At 48.3% G+C, this 14,967-nt stretch overlaps 1 long non-coding RNA gene across 1 annotated transcript in view; it reads right to left on the bottom strand.

Annotated features, from left to right (window-relative positions):
* The window catches only part of LOC140428845 (uncharacterized), a 67,304-nt gene extending 52,692 nt beyond the window's left edge, over positions 1-14,612 (bottom strand). The window contains exon 1 of the long non-coding RNA XR_011948927.1: positions 14,513-14,612. This is a non-coding gene — a long non-coding RNA (uncharacterized lncRNA). The remainder of the gene's footprint in view (positions 1-14,512) is intronic.
* Between the last annotated feature and the right edge of the window lie 355 nt (positions 14,613-14,967).

The raw sequence follows: 14,967 nt of genomic DNA, 5'->3' as shown, positions 1-14,967 counted from the left end.
GTGGCTGGGCTGCAACTGCTGTGGTTCTTCGTCAGGTGGCTCCCCGCTCGTTCCTGGTTCGTCTACCAGATGGCTCCATTCTGCGCCGCAATCGACGTGCCCTTCGTCTCGTTCTGCGCTCGCTACGTGATCCTCCACCATTGCCACGCCTTCCTGTTGACCCTGACCTGGACTATGCAGAGATTCCGGTCACTCTGCATCCTCCTCACTCTGACGCAGTCCAGCCCGCTCCTCAGAAGGCGGCTCCCGACCCACCCTTGAGGCGGTCAACCAGAATTCGTCGCCCACCTCAGAGACTTAATTTGTGAACTTTGTGGACTTATGAACTTTCTGATTTGTTCTGTTCTTCCGTTTAATCGTTCAAGTGGTTTGTATATAGTGTTCATCTCGTTATTCTTGTGACACACTGTTTTTCTGCACCTTCCCATGTAAATAGCTTAGTTTTTATGTACATAGTCCTGTAAATATTTCACACACATGTAGTCAGGAACGTTCACCATACACTATTTATTGCCACGCAGGTAAATTTTTTATAAAAGGGGGTGTGTCATAATATATCATGGTGCAGACACACACTGACACACAGTGGGACCAATCAACACACACAACACTGCAGCCAATCACCAGTGAGTGCACACGCACTATAAAGACAGCGGGCATCAGAGTTCCTGCTCATTCGAGTTGCAGCTAGCTAGGAGGACAGAGCTCACAGCCTGCAACACAGACATTCACCATGTGCTGAGTGCATCGACTGGTTAGGACAAGGCAAAGGTCTTCAGTTAAAGCTAGTATCGTTTTAACCCACAGTCTGAGTATGTTTAAACAGTTAATGATTCAATAAAATAGTGTTGCACTATTTCAAGTGTTGGTGACCTGTATGTGATCCAGAACACCCAACACATCAGTCATGACATGCAGACATACAGCCAATGGGTCATTACAATAGGACTGAGCCCGCAGCCACCACGCCGAGTGCCCACCGGTTGGAACCATGAGGGAACGACGCCGGCGGGAACTTGGCCAGCTGTACTGGGAGAATCGCCGCGGGGCCTCTTTCAATGGCCGCCAACCAGCGGGGCATCGACCGCGTGCGCCCAATTGGCGGCCATTCTCCGAGGACCGGAGAATCGCGGGAGCTGCGTCGGACCCGATTGCGGGTCTGACGCCCATCCTCCGCCCCTGCGCCGAGCACGATTTCGGCTCGGAGATTCCCGCCCCCGATACTGGTGTTGGGCAATGGGGAATCCACCCCATTGTGTGTTGTATTCTATTGAAAATCTTCAGGAGGCTGCTCATAATTTTTAGCAAGGAAATAAAGTTTATCCATGCCTGGGGCAATCATGAGAGGTATTCCTGGGGATGATTGTGACCTTTTCAATGCCTACGGAGTTCTGTACACTAGGTTACTGAGTTATTTCAAGTTTGATCTCCAGTCTCTACAAAATGAGCTGGTCGCAGCAATATCAACTTGCTGTTAACAATTTTGCTGTTCAACTTGCATTGCAAAATGGGCCGGATTCTCCATTCCGGAGGCTAAGTGCTCCCGCCAGAGTAAAATCGCTCCTGGTCCCCCCTGGTGCAGGGACTGCCACCCAGGAGTGATTTACTCCCCTTCTCCATGCAAATTTATGCACGGAGGGGAACTTGCGGGATTCTTTCGGAATCCTGGGGTTGGGCAAAAAATTCAGAGCCATTTGCAATACCCCGCCGATGCGGGGCCTGAAGCTCAGTGCTGCCACCAGTGGTGGACCGAAGCATCAGAACGGGAAAGGCATCCATTTTAGCCCCACGCTCAATTCCCGCTGCATCGGATCGCCGCTACCGGTAGTGGGCGGCGGAGGATCCAACGCATTATCTCATATCTGTCTCAACAATGAATTGCAGCAATCACCTATCTTGTCCATGCCTCCAGCCTATCTATTTCTTTTGACAGGGTGCACAATCGTTTGCCTCAGCAACTTGTGGAATACCACTCACCACAGGAACGCTGTCATCCTTCCCTCTGCTTATTATCTTCCAATTAATTGTCTGCATTTGGCCATATTCTGGTTAATTTCATGAGCCATTATCTTGGTGTGATTCTCTTACAAGGTAGTTTATCAATGGCTTTTTAATGTTTATTAAAAACTCTGTGCGATCTAATGGAAAGGTTTCTCAGTGTCATTTGTGGCGAATTTTCTGGGGGACTTCCCGTTGGTTCTGCCGGTGAGTTTCCTGCCGCTATCTAACCACGCTTAGTCACTTTTTGGGGCCCTGGGGAGTTTCCCACCGGTTTAGCCCACACTTAGGGCGGGATTTTCCGGCCATGTCCGCTCGACGACCGGAGAATCCTGCCCAATGTCAATGGGGTTCTCCATTGTACGCGGCTCCCCCATGGCGGGGCAGGAGAATTCAGCCCTTAGAATCTTTTTCTTCACTGGGGAGCCGAACTCAGAGATTGAACCGCCATTTTGAAAGGGTGCTTGCTCTCTGAGTAAGCGTATCGGTCCTCCACACCCACCCCAATGGGCAATTTCGCCCACCACACATGGGCATTACCCCCATCCCCCAAGTGAGGACACCCAGCTATGGGGAACCTGGAGCACACCCTCTTCAGGTTCCCACACCCCTCTTACAGTCCCCCCCTTTCCAGGACCTCCGCTCGTAAACCCCCCCAACATCCCAGAGGCCCTGTCTTACCTCCCCTGAACCCCCACCACCTTCCATACCCCCCTCCACCGTCCTTTCATGGACACGGTTCCCCCTTGGGCCTTGACCCTTGGCAGTGCCACCCTGGTGTATGGGCACCCTTGCACTGTCACCCTGGCACCCTGGTAATGAAAATGCCAGCTTGGCCGTACTGCCCGTGCACCTTGGGGCCAGCCTGCCCTATGTGGCTACCCAGGGGTCTCCGATGGCCTGGGAGACCGCCCTGGATGCCATTCTGCCTGATCCACATTTGTGTGGACCAATATTGAATGGTGCCTGGTTGCGGACTCTTTGGGGAGGCCGTTAAATGCCGGGAGGCCGGTAGATCCTGGGTGAGTACGCCTTTGTAGGTTTAAGGTCTACTTACCCGAGTGCAGCTTGGTCATGCCCATTGTGGGTGAGTTGTTGATCTCATCGCCTCGCAGCACTTGAGTAGATCCCGTGAATCATAGTGGCTCCTGGGAAGCCCGAGGGAGGCTTCATCTGGCAATCTACCGGCCACATCGTGTTCCCGCTCGAGCGCGATGCAGTCAGTAGATCTCATCCTCTCTCTACCACATTTACTTTATCAACTTACTTAATGAATTCTTTGAGATTGATCAAGCTTCACCTACCCTTCAGAAACCTAAGCTGTCTTACTTTAACCCAAGTACTAATAGTTTTACTGCATGTAAAACACTCAAGTATTTTTACCAATAACTGAAATAAGACAAAGTGCCCTGTAATTTCCTGGCTTATCTTTGTCTCCTTTGATGAGGGAAGTTATATTTGTCAATCTCCAGTCTTAATTCAACACTGGCATCTACCCAGCAATGTGGAAAATTGGCCAGGTATGTCCTGTCCACAGGAGAAATCCAATCCACCCCATCAGGCCATTCTCAATCATTAACAAAGTGATAGAAGGTATGGTCAACAGTGCTATCAAGTTGCACTTACTCAGCCATAACCTTTTTGTCATTGCTCAATTTGGAGTCTACCTCGACCACTCAGCTCCAGATCTTATTCCAGCAGTGATCGAGACAAGGACAGGAGAGCCGAATTCCAGAGGTGAGGTTAGAGTGACTGCCCTTGACATCACACATATTGACTGAGTGTGGCATCAGAGCCTGAGCAAAATTGATCTTCGGAGGCAATTCTCCTGATTAGAATTGTGTGAAAACATGGGACGATGGTTGTGGTTGTTTCGCACAAGCGTCTTAGCCCTTGGACATCTCTGCAGGCACTCCGCACAGTAGTGAGGGGCTGTTTAGCACAGGGCTAAATCGCTGGCTTTGAAAACAGACCAAGGCAGGCTAGCAGCACGGTTCAATTCCCGTAACAGCCTCCCCGAACAGGCGCCGGAATGTGGCGACTAGGGGCTTTTCACAGTAACTTCATTTGAAGCCTACTTGTGACAATAAGCGATTTTCATTTCATTTCATTTAATTTTAGTGCCCGAGGTCCGAATATCTTCAGTTACTTCATAAATGACCTTCTGCCCATCATGAGGTCAGAAGTGGGGATATTCACTTATGATTGCACAGTGTTTGGTCCCATTCGCAACTTCCCAGTCAATGAAACAGCCTGTGACCACATGGAGCATGACACGAACAGCATTCAGACTTGGGCTGATAAGTGATAAAGGACAATACGACACGACTGTCTCCAATAAGAGAGAATATGGGGCAGCACGGTGGCGCAGTGGTTAGCATTGCTGCCTCATGGCGCCGAGATCCCAGGTTCCATCCCGGCTCTGGGTCACTCTACATGTGAAGTTTGCACATTCTCCCCATGATTGCGTGGGTTTCAGCCCCACAACCCAATGATGTGCAGGTCAGGTGGATTGGCCACGCTAAATTGCCACTTAATTGGAAAAATGAATTGAGTACTCTAAATTTATATTTAAAAAAAGAGAGAATCTAACCATCTCCCTAAACATTCAATGGCAATATGATCACTGAATCCCCTCTATTAAAATCAAAGGGTAGCCTCTGACAGAAATTGAACTGGGCTAGCCAAAGAGGTAATGTTGCTACAATAGCAGGACAGAGACTATAGCTGGAATTTTCCAGCCTCCCGCGATGGGTTTTCCCACCACGGAGTCAGATCAACATTGACCGCTAGTGTGATCATCTGTAGTCACCAAAGTCAATGCCGTTTTGCATACCTCACCTGTCTGTGGAACCCGTGGTGGAAGTCTACATCAGAGGAACTGGAAGATCTCTCCACTGGGAAGGGAGGGAAAATCCTACCCAATGATTTCCATGGTGAACAAATCAACTCCTGATTCCCCAAAGATTTTGTTTTATTTACAAGGCATAAGTCAGGAGTAAGGCATAACACTTACCAGAATGAGCGCAGCTCCAAAAACACTCAAGAAGCTCGACACCATCCAGAACAAAGCAACCTGCTTAATCGACAACTCATGCACCACCTTAAACCTTAATTCCCTCGAGCGCTGGCACAGAGTGGCAGTGTGTATACCATCTACAGAATCACTACGGCATCTTACCAAGGCTCCCAAACCTTCGACTTCTACCACCAGGAAGGACAAGAACTGTAGCGATGTGGGAACACCACCACTTGCAAGTTCCCCTCTAACCACCAGGTTACGTGGTCACCCTAAGTTGTACAGCTGCGCTACCCTCAGCTTGCCCTACACGCCACTTCTTCCCACTTACCTCACCGCACACCACAGCCCCTTTAAGATGGTGTAATCCACACTGCACCCCTGATGATGTAGTCCACACTGCATTGCCCCCATCAGTGGGGGCACCCAGCCTGTGATTGGGGAACCTCTATTCCCAACAACCATCCCTGCCAAAAGAGGTGCAGGTGGTTGCCGCAACAGGTGTTAATGATAGTCTCTGTGACTCCGGTCCTGTTTCTCCCAGTGGGGTCTATTGTGGGTCTCCTCGCTGAGTGAGTCTTGTGCTCTCCCACCAGGAGGCTGGCAACTGGTTGTGTGGTGGAGATGTTCATACTGTGCAGCCATTCATCTCCATGCTAAAATCCTGGTGTGCGGGGAGGCCCAACAGATGAAGGTGAGTGAGGGATGTGTGTGTTTGCTGGGACCTTAGCTGCAGTGTTACATGGACCTGGGTTTTACACACAGCTTGTGACAAGGAGCTGGTCAGGGTTCCTGGCTGGGGACAGGGTGGATGTGGTCAGGGGTGCCCACCGGCAGGGGTGGAGACATTTCCTGATCCTCAGGGGTGGGCGAGCTGATAGTGTCAGTGGAGTGTCAGTGGTGAGGCTTTTACTCTGAGACAGGCTTTGTGCCGAGGAGGGCTCCAGCGGCAGTGGTGCATGTGTCCTTTGTTTGGGGTGAGATCTGCTAATCCCCTGCCTCCTCTGCTGTGCGGCTGCGTTTCTGAAGAGTGCCCTGAGGGGTGCCAACACCTGGTGGGCCGTCGATTGCTGATGGCCATGCTCATCCCCTTGATGATACTGCTGGGATAAGAATATTTCTAGAGGGGATGGGCTGGGTGGGTTTCCACATGACCAGAGGCCCTCAGAGCATTCGCAGGATACTGTCAGCAGTCTCAACAGTCAGGAGCCTGTAAGTTGCAGCTAGTGAATGGGTTTAACCCAATCCTGAGTGGAACACCCCGAGTCCACACACTTGAAACCAAGCAGGTCCCTGCTACTCCCTGAGGTCCAGGCTTACACCCCCGGCAAGCCCAATGCATTTCCGAAGTTTGCTTATCTCTTTGCTCGCACTCCAAGGCCTGGGCCCTGTTTGTAAATCCTTGTATCAAATCACACCCGTGTGACCCCCGGCTGAAAGGACTGGAGCATCATGGGGGAGGAGGGTGGAGAATTGGGATTCCAGCCCTTTAAGCATATTTAAAGGCACACAATTCATGGTCTTGCATGGCGCAGCCGGCATGGGAGGTGTAGCTTGCTGCCACCGGCAGTGGGGGCTCAGAGTATCGGAACGGGATTGGCGCCCACCGTCTATCCCGTTTTTCGGCCAATGCTCTGCCGGATCGGGAAACCCGATACTGGTGCCGGGCAATGGGGAATTCACCCGATTGTGTATTTTATTGGAAACCCTCAGGAGATGACTCACAATTTTGAGCAAGGACACTAACTTTGTCAGTGCCCAGGGGAATCGTGAGAGGTATTCCTGTGGGAAAACATGACCTTTTCAATGCTTACTGAGTTCTATGCACCGAGTCAGTGAGTCATTTCAAGTTTGATCTCCAGTCTATGAAAAAATGAGCCGATCTCAGCAATATCAACTTGTTGTTAACAATTTTGCTGTTCAACGTGCACTCCAAAATAGGCTGGATTCTCCTTTCTGGAGGCTAAGTGCCCCCACCAGAGTAAGATCGCTCCTGGTCCCCACTGGCCCTGAAAGCGATGCCCAGGAGTAATCCCTTCTCCATGCAGATTTATGCACGGAAAGGGAGCTTCCGGGATTCTTTACACCCATTCTTTCCAACCTGCTTTCAGCGGAGCCCTCAGGTCCTTGACATTTGTATGCTTCAATTTGAGTGACTTATTCACCAGCACTCCCCTCAACTAATCATCTCTGCCAACTGTTCAACACCCACCTCAGCTATGCATTTCCAATATCTCCCTGCAAACCAAGGGAAGGCACTTAAGTGAATAGTGGCAGAATCGGACAGAGTCAGCATACATTTACGAGAGGGAAATCATGCTTGACAAATCTGCTGGAATTCTTCAATTCAATAGTAGAGTTGATGAGCGGAAGCCAGTGGATGTGGTTTATTTGGAGTTGCAGAAGGCTTTTGACAAAGTACCTCTAAGAGATTAGTGTGTAAAATTCAAGTGCATGGGATTGGGAGTAGTGTATTGAGATGGTTTTAACACTGGTCAGCAGACAGGAAACAAAGAATAGAAACAAATAACGGGTCGTTCTCTCGATGGCAGGCATTGACTAGTGGGGCACCGCATGGATCGGTACTGGGATCCCAGTTATTCACAATATATATTCATGATTTGGGTGAAGAAAGTAAATGTATTATCTCCAAATTTGCAGATGACACAAAGTTGGGTAGGAGAGACAGCTGTGAGGAGGATGCAAAGATGCTTCAGTGTGATTTGGACAAGCTGAGTGATTGGGCAAATGCATGGTGGATGCTGTATAATGTGAATAAATGTGACGTTGTCCACTTTGGTAGCAAAAACAGGAAGGCAAATTATTATCTGAATGGCTATAAATTGAGAGAGGGGAATGTGCAACGAGACCTGGGTGTCCTCATACACCAATCGCTGAAGGTAGCAAAAACAGGAGGGAAGATTATTATCTGAATGGCTACATATTGAAAGGGAATGTGCAATGAAACCTGGTTGACCTCATACGCCAGTTGCTGAAGGTAAGCAGGTGCAGCATGCGATAATGTAGCTAAATGGTATGTTGGCCTTCATAGCGAGAGGATTCAAATACAAGAGCTGGGATGTCTTGCTGCAATTATATAAGTGAAACCAAGCTGGAATATTGTGTGCAGTTTTGGTCTCCTTATCTGAGGAAGAATGGGGGCGATTCTCCGTTATTGAGGCCAAGTGTTCGTGCCGTCGCGTTTCATGACAGCGCAAACAGGGCCCAGACACGACCTATTCTGGCCCCCACAGGGGCGTGAACCGCTCCAGCGTCCTTGGCGCCGCGCCAACCCATGCATGCGCAGTTGGGGCAACCCTATGCATGCGTGGGGAACGTCTCATGCACGTCGGTCCCTCAACAACATGGAGCCGGTGTTCTGGGGCCGCGCACGGAAGGAGGTAGGCCCGGGGGGGGAGAGAGGCCGGCCCGCCGATCGGTGGGCCCCGATCGCAGGCCACCCCGGTGAAGGAGCCCCCCCTCCCCCCCCCCCCCCCCCCCCCCACAGGCCGCCCCCCCAGCGTTCCCGCAGAGTTCCCACCGGCAGCGACCAGGGGTGGACGGCGCCAACCTTTCGTGTCGTAGCGGTCGCTTGGCTCATCCGGCCAGAGAATCGCCACTCGCCGGTTCTCCGAGAGGCCCGGTGCGAATCACGCGCTGCTGGTTTCCGAGAGGTGGGGGAATCGCGTGCGGGGGTCGGGGCGGTGTGGCGTGATTCGCGCGGCACCCCGGTGATTCTCGCACCCGGCGTGGGGGGGGGGAGACTAGCGTCCCATGTTCTTGCTGTAGAGGGAGTGCAGTGAAGGTTTATCAGACTGAATCCTGAGATGGCGGGACTGACGTATGAGGAGAGATTGAGTCCATTAGGATTATATTCGCTGGGGTTTAGAAGAATGAGGGGGGATCTCAAAGAAACCTATAAGATTCTAACAGGACTGGACAGGGTAGATGCAGGAAGGATCTTCCCGATGATGTGGGAGTCCTGAACCACGGGTCACAGTGAGAACTTTCTTCACCCAGAAAGTGGGGAGCCTGTTTAATGCACTACCACAGAAAGTGGTTGGGGCCAATGCATTGTATGTTTCCGATAATGAGTTAGATATAGCTCTCGAGGGGAAAAGGGATCAAATAATATTGGGGGGCGGGGGGGGCGGGGCGGGGGGGGGGGCGGGGGGAGACAGGATCAGATTATTGACTTGGATGATCAGCTATGATCATAACGAATGGTGGAGCAGGCTCGAAGGGTCGAATGGCTGACTGCTGTCCTATTATTCTATGTGTCCAATGTATCATTCTTTCCTCACGCTTCCAGACTTCTCACCTCCAACATTTATTAGATATTCTAAATCTAACTTGGTTCCTATTCCTCTCACTATAAATGTGTCTGAATGAAACTTTGATACTCTTGCCCACTTTCGTATTTTGCTTCTATTCTGTCATTCTCCCACTTTGCTGTTTTATTCACTCTGTTTGTGACTTTCTGACACCTTTGATGTTCGTCCTAGCTTTATTTTTGTCAGCCTGATGCTTTTTTATCTCTGGAATTTGATTTAATCTCAGTGTTTCTCCAGGGAACTTCGAGCTCTTTCGACCCTTGCTGGTAAGCATTTGGTTTGCATCCGTCCCTTCCCTTGTTGAAATAAAGTCCCCCACAGGAGGTTAATAAGGAAAATGAAAGCACATGGGACAGGAGGCAACATGCTGTAATTATGAACCACGCCGATGTTAAATGCGAAGGTACCCCAAACCCAGAAGGGTAACTTGGAACATCGGTTCGTAGTGGTGTATGTGTTCTTTCTGGTTTAATGTGAGGAATGGTGTACAAGCCAGTGAGGAACAGCCCAGTGCAGTCATCGTGTGAATAATTAATAAAGAATATTTATTAATTTAAAAGAAAGTCAAAACACACATGACAAGAATAATTAAAAAGGCTATGACACTTACGTATGCTGATGGCTAAATATGCAAACTTTTACATAAAATTATCCCTTGGCCCCCAACTAGCTACATTTACCTGAACTCTGAGACACCCCAAACAACATCCAATTTTAAGTAATTTTATGAGCTAAATCCAGTAAGTAATTAAGGTGGCAACGTCTGGGAAATAGTCTTCAGGTTCAGCAAAGGCGGAAAATGGAGTATAGTGTTCAATTCTGGTCGCCACACTACCAGAAGGATGTGGAGGCTTTAGAGAGGGTGCAGAAGAGATTTACCAGGATGTTGCCTGGTATGGAGGGCATTAGCTATGAGGAGCGGTTGAATAATCTTGGTTTGTTCTCACTAGAATGAAGGAGGTTGAGGGGCGACCCGATAGAGGTCTACAAAATTATGAGGGGCATAGACTGAGTGGATAGTCAGAGACTTTTTCCCAGGGTAGAGGGGTCAATTACGAGGGAGCATAGGTTTAAGGTGTGAGGGACAAGGTTTAGAGGAAATGTACGAGGCAAGTTTTTTACACAGAGGGTAGTGGGTGCCTGGAACTCGCTGTCGGAGGAGGTGGTGGAAGCAGGGACGATAGTGATGTTTAAGGGGCATCCTGACAAATACATGAATAGGATGGGAATAGAGGGATACAGACCCCGGAAGTGTAGAAGATTTTAGTTTAGTCGGGCAGCATGGTCGGCGCAGGCTTGGAGGGCCGAAGGACCTGTTCCTGTGCTGTACTTTTCTTTGTTCTTTGTATGGCTGCTTCTTTTGGGAGATTATGGCCGGAATTCCCGGCTATTGGGCTTCTTTCCCCCCCCCCCCCCCTCCCCCACTCTGCACTGCACCCACACCCCAGCGGCGTGGCGTGGCTTCAATGGGAATGCCCATTGACAAGCAGCAGGAGTAGAGAATCCCACCACGAATGGCGCACTGCCACTTTGAAGTTACTGCCTCTATAGCCCCATTGTTGTCTCTAATCACGTGTGTAAAACACTTGTTTACCACCGATAGGCGAATTTGCATCTCGTCATCTCTCCAGATGCTGCCTCTAATCAACTCCTAGTTTTATTTTGTTTTTTAATCTCAATTTTCCCCCAATTCTTAACACTGTCATCGATTGAGGATTGACGAGCATGGCAGAAAACAGGCAGTAGGGGTAAGTGGGTCACTCTCGCATTGGCAGGCTGTGGCTAGTGGGCTACCACAACGATCAGTACCTGGGCCCCAGTTGTTCACAATATATATCAACGATTTGGATGTGGGGACCAAATGTAATATTTCCAAGTTTGCGGATGATACAAAGCTAGGCAGGAATGTGCGTTGTGAGGAAGATGTAAAGCGGCTACAGGAGGATTTGGATAAACTCAGTGAGTGGGCAACAACATGGCAGATGGAACATAATGTGGAAAAATGTGAGGTAATCCGTAGAAGGAACAGATGTGCAGAGTATTTCCTAAATAAAATTAAATTAGAAAGTATAGATGTACAAAGGTGTACAAGATAGGGTGTCCTTTTCCATAAAGGCTGACATGCAGGTGCAGCAAGCTATTAGGAAGGCCTTTATCGCAAGAGGATCTGAGTACCGGAGTAGTGAAGATTTGCTTCAATTGTACAGAAGCTTGGTTAGACCACACCCGGAGTCCTGTGTGCAGTTTTGGTTCCCTTACCTCAGAAAGGATATTATTGCCGTAGAGGAATGCCACAAAGGTTCACCAGACTTGTTCCAGACATGGCGGGACAGTCTTATGAAGACAGATTGAGGAAACTGGGCCTGTAGAGCGTATTCTCCAGTCCCCCCAGCCAGGTGTTTAGTGGAGGGATTCTATACTCGCGCCGCTTGTCAATGGGATTTCCGATTGAAGTCACTCCACACTGCTGGAAACCCGTGGGCGGGGTTGTGCTGCCAGTGGGTGGGAACAGAGAATCCCAACAGCCGTAAAATTCCGGCCATATTCTCTGTTGTTTGTACAGTACGTACCTGAGGAACTGCTGTGGCCTTCTGTCCTTAAAATAATTATTTGCTGTACAGGGGTACTGCTCTACACTGTACTGCACAGTACCTGTCTGTGAGGAAACTGTTGTAAACTTGGTGTTTCAAAGCGGTCTCGGCATGGAACAAGGAGCAAGGCAGCAATTTTAAAGTCACTTACGGTGCTGTTTTCTGTTGTGCTTGGTGCCTTGTTCCTTCTGAAGTAATTCCCCAAACACTTCAAATTCCAGCTTTGACAAAGAGTAATCCAGACTCGAAATGGTAGCTCCGTTCTCTCTCCACCGATGCTGTCAGACCTGCTGAAGTTGTCCAGTATTTTCTGTTTTTGTTTCAGATAAAGGGGTTTCACTTAAAGTGGCAATTTTCAGGAGCGCAACCACCACTTTAAGAGAGAACGCTCTGTATCTTCCATTACTGATCTATTTGCTGAACTATTTGCATAACTTACCAGCTGTTACAACCCCCCACGAGGACCACAGGGCAACCATTGTGATCTCCCCTTCGGGCTCATGGAGTAGGATCTTCTTAGATAGGGTGTGGAGGCAACCCAGCTGGAGCTTGTGACAGATTTACATAAAAGCTGGCCCAAGAAAGTCAAGACAGTCAAGAAAACCCAACAATGTCTCTACTTCCTACGGAAGTTAAAGAAATTCGGCATGTCTGCGTCGACTCTCACAAACTTCTACAGATGTGCCCTAGACAGCATCCTATCCAGCTGCATTACAGCTTGGTATGGCAACTGTTCGGTCCAAGATTGCAAGAAACTGCAGAGTGTGGTGAACTCAGCCCAGCGCATCACATAAGCGTGCCATCCTCCCATTGATTCTGTCTACACCTCCCGCTGCCCCAGGAAGGCAGACAGCATTGTCAGAGACCCCTCACACGCAGGCTTTGCCTCTTCCAGACCCTTCCATCAGGCAGAACATACAGAAGTCTGAAGACCCGCACATCCAGAAATAGGAACAGCTTCTTCCCCACAGCTGCCAGACTCCTCAACGACTCCCCCTCGGACTGATCTGTTCTCTGTAAGAACATAATTTGCGATGTCCTATGCTGCTCTTATTTGGCCTTGTTTTGCACTGTAACCAGTTCCGCACTGTAACCAATCACTATTTGTTGATGTACCATTTGTCAATGTACTCTGTCGATTATTCTTTTGTCTACTATGTACGTATTGTGTACATTCCCTTGGCCGCAGAAAAATACTTTTCACTGTACTTCGGTGCATGTAACAATAAATATCAATCAATCAATCAACCAAAGTAGGGCCTGGTGTGGTTAGTTCTCCCAGAAAGGACTCTACTACTGTACTGGGAGCGGGTTGCTGCCTTGAGCAGACTATTGAATATAATTAAATAAATTTCTATTCTTCTACCGCTGGCTTCCTCAAGCTACATGCCATTTAATTGTGAATTTTGTTATAACCCGCACGGGTCTTGCAAGTAGGGATGGTTAACTACCCCATGAATCTTGCAGAATACGAGCTCCCTCAATAAGGGTACAGGGGACCTTTATCAATACTTGGCTTTGTTGGCCAGTACCGACTAGAGAAGATCCAGTAGGGAGCTACTGGAGCTGTACATAATAGTGATTTTAAAATAAAATAAGTTTTGTTTCGATCTACTCAGTGTGGATTCTTTGTTGCCCTGACAAAACCTTTGCTCTCATCTGCCTTTTTGCCAGCCAAGACTTTTATCCTTTCCAATATACAGGTGCACATGAGGGTTAATTTTTATCATCTGCCCGAAATGGGGTCCCTGGTTTGCACATTTAAGCGGTATCACACCTTTCTTTTTGGTTGCCTTGCTCAACATTTACATGGATGTGGAGAAATGGATGAACAAGCATTTACACTCGCTCGAGTGTACCTAGTTTCATTGTGGCCATTGTCTGCAAATGTCGCCCGAGCTTTAGAATGTTTTTTCACATCTCACAATCTTTAAGGATTGTTTAAAAGTTCTGAGCATTGAAACTTTCAAACACCCATCAAATGAGAACATGATATGATTAGCATGTGGTCCTTTACCGAAACCACAAAGATTGCTGATCCAAGAAAATTAAATGGGTAAGTTCATGGGAGGTGTACATCTTTGGGTGGGGTTAGGATGCGTTGTTGGTGCAGTGCACTGAAAGCTTTACTTCACTCTGACATAAGATTCCCTCGAGTTGTTTTTCTAGATCTATAAGCCACCGCATGTCAACAAGTTTTGACAACGCCACGTTAAACGCCACACAAAAAATAATCTAAATTTTTAAAAAACACAAAAACAATGTAATGGGTCAAACTGAAGTACAATCTGCTTGAGCAAACACCAGTGAGGCAAGATCGAGGCAGAGGTTGTGCAACAGTTTCTTTCAAAGTTATTCATTAATCTTTAAAAGCTTGGAGTTTTTAATTAATTCTGATTCGACAGCATGTACTATCTTGAACATGAGTCATTCCAGAGATCTCTCATTTGTAATTGAAGTCTAACATGTAATGATAGTTTCCTCCGAGAACAGAAACTCAAATCCATATGTTAGGCCCTTGCCAAAGGCTGAGAGGCTGCCATTATAGATATTTTTTAAACAGAACTCACAGCTTTACAAACTTCTCTTCTGACAGCTGTCACTTTGCTTTTGTTTTACGCTGGAAACCACTGCTTAAATGGTGTGGGAGCGATGGAATGCTGAATTAACAGACGATCAACAGCTCCTTGCACTTTGATTCCTCTCTTAAAACCGGGGATTATGTTGTAAATGCATTCTTAAGTTTCATTTTAAAGCGATCCCTTCTTTTTATTATTCTATTTCCTTTTTATGTCTCAGTGGGAATATAAGAAAGTAAGACTTGGCTTTATGCAGTGCTTCCGTGGGTTCGGCATCTCCCCTGAAGTGCTTTTCAACCAACAAGGTGTTTTTGAAGTGCAATCGCTGGGAGGTAAGAAATGGAGCAGCCAATTTGCACACAGCAAACCCCCATGAAAAGCAGTGAAATAATGAGCAGATAATCTGTTTCAGTGATGCTGATTGAGAGATAAGTATTGGCCAGGCC

Source organism: Scyliorhinus torazame, chromosome 8 (assembly GCF_047496885.1).
Source record: "Scyliorhinus torazame isolate Kashiwa2021f chromosome 8, sScyTor2.1, whole genome shotgun sequence".
Classification (NCBI taxonomy): domain Eukaryota; kingdom Metazoa; phylum Chordata; class Chondrichthyes; order Carcharhiniformes; family Scyliorhinidae; genus Scyliorhinus; species Scyliorhinus torazame.
The sequence above is the reverse complement of the archived record's forward strand: the minus strand, read 5'-3'. Positions and strand labels throughout refer to the sequence as shown.